Source organism: Stegostoma tigrinum, chromosome 25 (assembly GCF_030684315.1).
Source record: "Stegostoma tigrinum isolate sSteTig4 chromosome 25, sSteTig4.hap1, whole genome shotgun sequence".
Classification (NCBI taxonomy): Eukaryota; Metazoa; Chordata; class Chondrichthyes; order Orectolobiformes; family Stegostomatidae; genus Stegostoma; species Stegostoma tigrinum.
The window spans coordinates 35,349,572-35,355,571 of record NC_081378.1 but is presented as its reverse complement, the minus strand read 5'-3'; the positions used below and the strand labels follow the sequence as shown (position 1 = coordinate 35,355,571).

The window sequence follows — 6,000 nt, the reverse complement described above, 5'->3', positions numbered from 1 at the left end:
TATCTAGTGAAGCTGTAGGCTGTTCCTTTAAGCCTGCCTTCTAAATTTGCATTGCTCTTTCTGCCTGATCATTGGGTGATTGATGGAATGAGCTGTCCTTTTATGTCAAATGCTATTCAACTTTAGGAAATTCTCAAGTTACCCGCTGGTAAATGATGTCCAATTGTCTGTGACTAACAATTCCGGGAATCTGCATATTGCAAACGATGCATGTGGTTCTTCTATTGTTGTCCCTGTGTTTGACAAATAAACTGCATGCATATCCAACCACTTTGAGTTGGCATCCACAATGATTAAGAACATTGAACCCATGAAAGGACCTACACAGTCGATATGTAACCGAATGCAGGGTTTACCCAGCCATTCCCACAAATGTGAGGGAGCTGGTGGCAGTATGTTTTGTCCTTGTTGGCACTCTGGACACTGCCCCCACTAATGCAGTCTAGTCTGTATTCAATCTGACCACCAAACATAACTTCTCACCACAATCTTCACTTTGGAAATTCCTGGATGACACTGGTGGAGTTCAGCCAGTATCTGGTGGTGATGTTTGCTTGGGACAATTACTCTTGCTTCCAATAATAATATGCCATCGTCTGCTGTGACCTGGTCTCCCCAGGCCCAAAAAGGTTTCAGCTCTGATATCCCCCATCACCATCAGCTGTTTTAGTTTTGCCAAGAACTGATCTTTGTGCTTCCAAAGTATGATATTTTCAGCTGTGACTGGAAGTCTGTCCAGAAAATTTAAAACCATTTCAGACTCTTCCTGTGGTAGTACCACTGGTGTAACTGCCAGTGGGAGGTGGCTCATTGCATCTGCATTTGCTACTTGGCCTTTCAGAAGCTGTTCCAACTTATAATTATACATACTTAGTATTAAAGCTTGCTGCTGAATTCAACCTGAAACTATGAGCAGCACTGCCATGCTCTTGTTAAGTAGGCCTAGCAGGGGTTTATGAGATAATAAGGTGTAGAGCTGGATGAACACAGCAGGCCAAACAGCATCATTGGAGCAGGAAAGCTGACATTTTGGACTTAGACCCTTCTTCTGAAGAAGGGACTAGGCCCGAAACATCAGTTTTCCTGCTCCTCTGAGGCTGCTTGGCCTGCTGTGTTCATCCAGCTCCACACCTTGTTATCTCAGATTCTCCAGCATCTGCAGTTCCTACTATCTCTATCAGGGGTTTGTTGTCTGTTATGGTTAGAAATTTACATCCATAGAGTTATTGGTGCAACTTCCTGACTCCAAATGTGACCACCAAGCTATACTTCTCCATATGGGCAAATTTATGCTCCATATTATGTTTTGACTTTTTTAATATTTGTTCAAGTGATGTGGACATCACTGAAAGCAATTATGGCCCATCCCCAATTGCCCAGAGTTGAGAGTCAACCACATTGCTGTGGGTCTGGAGTCGAGTGTATGCCAGACCAAGTAAAGATGGCAGATTTCCTTCCCTAAAGGACAACCAGATGAGTTTCACTGACAATTGACAATGGGTTCATGATCATCATTACATTTCTAATTCCAGATATTGTTTGAATCCATATTCCACCATCTGGCACAGTGGGATTCAAACCCGGAACCCCAGAACATTACCTGGGTTGCTGGATTTATTGTCAGGTGATAATGCCACAAGGCCACCATCTCCCCGTTTCTGCATTAGCAAAAGTCCTGGATGCATATGCTATTGGGCATTCCTCTCCATTGGGCCACCTATGAACTAATAGCACCCCAATACCGTACAGGGAGGAATCACATGTCAAAACCAGATCTTGCTTGGCATCATAGTGGGCCAACACCTGAAGGATGAGAGCTGTTTCTTCACTTGCCTGAAAGATATGGCTTGGCTACACAACCATTTCCAAGGCTGACCCTTTTTCAAGAGTTGATGCAAAGGCGCCAGGATGGAGGCCAGGCTATGTATGAATCTTCCATAATTATTTGCTAGTCCAGGGAAATACCTAAGCTCTGGTAAAGACATAGGAGCCAGGGCACCTGTGATTGCCCTCACTTTATCTTCCAACAGGTGTAATCTGTCTTGTCAACTTGTAGCACTCAAGTCTCTTGGGGCCCCTGGAACACAATTTTTTTCCCTTGTAAATCATGTGCCTGCATATTAGAAATGTCTAAGGATTATGTCCAAGCTCGCTAAATGCTCCTTACTGGTCTTCCCCGTCATTAGCACATCACTGAGATAAATGGTGACCTGAGGAAGACATTGTAAAATATTTTACATCATCTACGGAAAAATTACAGAGGCTGACAAATCCCCAGGTGGCAGCATTTTATATTGGTACGAGTCCTTATGGGTACTAATTGTAAGGTGAATGACACTGTGCATGCCTTGCAGAATCATGGAATTGCTTCCTGGTCAACATGCAAGTTGGCCTTGACTCCTTTGACAGTCCCTAGACCTTCCTGAAAAACTTCCAGGCATTTAATTAGGACTTCACTAAGGAAGGACTTCACCATTTTCTACTCAAAAAATATTGAATAAATCTAGGTGAGTCTTTCTCAATCAGTTTCACCCAAGAAGCTTGGGCCTGAGCCTTTTACTATGATCAGTGTTAACTGAACCAGCTGCTTTTCATAAGAGACCGGAACTGAAGTTGTATTTTAATCTGTAAAGATTCCCTGGTATAGGCTCTCAGTATAGTCAAGGTATTGCACAAACTTAAGGTTTAGAGTCCGGAGTGAATTTTATTAAGGACTGGTTCTGTGATCAATGAAATGACCTTGCTGGTATCGACTTCCATTAAAACCAGGTGACCATTTAACCAGATGCTTATTTTGATTGCTTCTGATTTGGATTTTGCTAAGCAGTTTAACTGTTCCAAATCAGATGTCAATGGACTTTTCAGGGTATGCACTCTCCTGAATACTGGCCTATGAGTTATCTGACTTGATTTAGGTCTAATGGAGTCTTTTGCTGTCTCAAGTCTGCATACCAGCAGCAACTACAATGACTTGCTGGTCTGAATCCTGAAGAAAATTTTAATCCTCTAGCCAAGGCTTGGCTTTGTTTTAGGGTTTTGCTGCCTGCTGACCTAGAGTCCCACTATTCAGGATATGCCCTAAGTAATTGCCTTCACCCAGATGGTGTTCCCCAAGCTCAGGTGGACCAGTGAGGGTGTCCACTTCCATTGGAATATCCTGCAACTCACATGCTCCATTTGCCGCATTTTCAATGACAAAGCCCATTGCAGTGCCTATTTGATGTCAAGCTGGGCTTCAGCTAATAGGCGCTTTTGCATGGTCACAGATTTAATCCCACTCTCATCACCACTGAAATAACTCCACAGAGGTTGGTATCTGTCACCAAGCCACTCTTTATTCACACGTATTCTAGCTCCCTTAGAGCCTGCTCTCAGAGTGAGCAGGATGTCTGATACTCCTGCTTTTATCTTCCAGCCACTGGTCCCTGATTGAACCAGGTTAACAGCCCAAATCAGGAAATTCATATTTTGTGAGGTCCACCTGGTTTACCTCATTACAATCCTATCGTTATAAGTTTGGGTTGTTGAAGAGTGGGTTTGTCAAAAGGGAGTGGTCCCTCTGGAAGATAGAGGGAGATGAAAAGACTTTCCTGATGATGTCGTCATGCACAAATATCCAAGCAGGATCTTTTAGGGACAGAGACTGATGGTTAAAAATGGTAGATGATGGATCTCGAAGAGAAACTGTGTCATTGTTGAAGATCAGAGGCAAGGGATAATCCTTTTATTGGTATCTTGAAGGCAGTAATAACATAGAGTCGCAGTGGAAATGCAATTGTATGCGTGTGTGTGGTGTAAGAGTGGGAGGCAAAGATCTGAAGAAGATATAAATTTGTAACAATCGGTGAAATAATGGGTTTAAGTTGAACAATAGGTCTATACCTGAAGGGTTTTTGAAAGAGGATGCAAATATTTAGTTACATCCTAAGAAAATATCCTTGTATCATATAACAAAGACATTTTACATCAGAAGATTTGGGATTAGTTTAAGGATTGTAACTGAGAGAACTAAGCACTAACAGTGCAGAGGGAGATGGATTAGAGAAAGCAAGATGACTGGTACTTTTTTGAGCCATAAGATTGCAATTTTCCAATTAACACATCTGGATTCCCATCAACATGATGCAATATGGGAATCGAAAGGGTCATTTCCTGTTTGTCAAATGCTAAATTATAGTTCTCGCTGTTGGATCCTGATTGGATACTTTAAAGTTTCAACGAGCTGAAGTCATGCAGCTGCTGATTGGAAAGTATGATTTATTCCAGTGTGTGGGAAGGACAATTGAGCTGTGTGTGTGCCAACCAACTGCATGGAAAATTCTAGTGCCTGAATTTGGTATATCATCTGTTGTATTTTGTTATTATTCTAATGAGCACCAGAATGCCGTGCTAATCATCCTGAAATGTCAACAATGGCAGTGCAAGTTATACTGCAATCACAGTAATTACATGACAGATGTCGTACATGATTTCTGAAGAATTCTATGTGTCAAGTTTACTGGGTTTTATATTTATTCTATTCCTTGGTAAATGCCAAGTAACTTTTCAGGACATCACATCTTAGTGCTAAAATAAGTCTCATGCCATTGGAATGTTTCCTGAATGGGGTGAGTAGGTTCTGTGTTAATACTGACAAAGTGTATGAAACTGTCTTAATTGCTATCTTTCTTTGTAGTGAACCAAACAATGGTATGTGCGAGGCCTCAGAAAGGGGGTCTCTAAGGGGGTTAGGGATATGATACCCTGAAAACATTGAACAAATGAGAGACTGTAGCAAATGTCCTTCTGTATTTCAAGCAGATCCTTAATGAGTTCCCCCTGGGGAAGGGGGACTGTGGAAGAAAGTATGTGGGGCACTCTGGTTGGGTTTATATATGTTATTGGAACAGAAATCTTACTTGGAGTAAGGGCTCAAAGCTATTTTTAAACACTTATTCCATTTAACTCAATGTTATATGCAAAATTTAAATGGACATAAATTGTGAAGATCCGAACAAAATATTCACAAGTTGTTTCTAGGCTGTTTAATACAGGATTTCGATAGTGCTATGTTTCAGAATTGTTCAATTATACCAACATTAGGAAAGCATACATTTCTGATTGATTTTGTTCATTGAATGCTAGGTAAGCTTAACTGAAGGGCATATAAGGAAGTAATGGTAAATAGGCAAGACACAATATACTTTGACAAAGCCTATAACTTTTACACTCATGTCCTGTGTCTAGGAATCTGAATTTTGGATAAAATATCCAATGAACAGAAAAAGAATGCATCCTGATTTTTGTTTTTGGGGCATGAGTGTGAGGCCTACAAGTCAAGGAAACTCAAGCAGTCAGCATGAGTCTCAGAACTTTTATAACGTCATCACAAATTTAACATCGGGACAAATACCTCTGCAAAGAAGACTTGAGCCATTGTGCAGCTAAACTACCCTTTGTTATGCAACACAAGTGTCTCTTCATGTTTAGGATCTCTTCTGCTCTGTCTCACATGTCTGTTAACTTGTCTGGCCCTTAGACAAAGCACAGCAACAAGGATAGGGCTCTTGTGGTGCAGTGATAGTACACATATCTCTGAACCAGGAGTCCCAAATTTAAGTTCCAGCAATGTGTAACAACATCCTTGAACAAGATGATTGGGAAAATGTCTCGAAAAGAGGACTGCAGTCCCATGGAATCATTTATACCAACATTAGGAAAGCATATATTTTTCATTGTATTTGTTAATTAAGATTAAGTAGATTTGTGGATTTGCAGTCCAAGTAAGTTTTGTGACTTGGAGGAATCCGTGGGCCGTATATATTTAGATTGTAGTCGATTATAGAACCCTTTCTGTTTTTTTTAAAGAGCTGCTTCCAAGTTTTTGGTTTCAGTGGGAGTCTTCAGTGGGCAGAATCAAAGGGCCACATTTAGGTCTACATATTTGGTAAGATCAAAAGTGAGAATATAGAATTTTGCTTCTTTTAATTTAGGTAGTGGGATCACTAATTCAGTCCACTC

The 6,000-nt window shown here is 41.0% G+C and overlaps 1 protein-coding gene across 1 annotated transcript in view; it reads left to right on the top strand.

Annotated features, from left to right (window-relative positions):
- The first annotated feature begins 4,429 nt into the window (after positions 1-4,429).
- LOC125463301 (cAMP-dependent protein kinase type II-beta regulatory subunit) overlaps positions 4,430-6,000 on the top strand; it is a 99,318-nt gene continuing 97,747 nt past the window's right edge. Inside the window, exon 1 of the mRNA XM_048554422.2 lies at positions 4,430-4,607. The gene's annotated coding sequence lies outside the window, so the exon portion shown is untranslated. The remainder of the gene's footprint in view (positions 4,608-6,000) is intronic.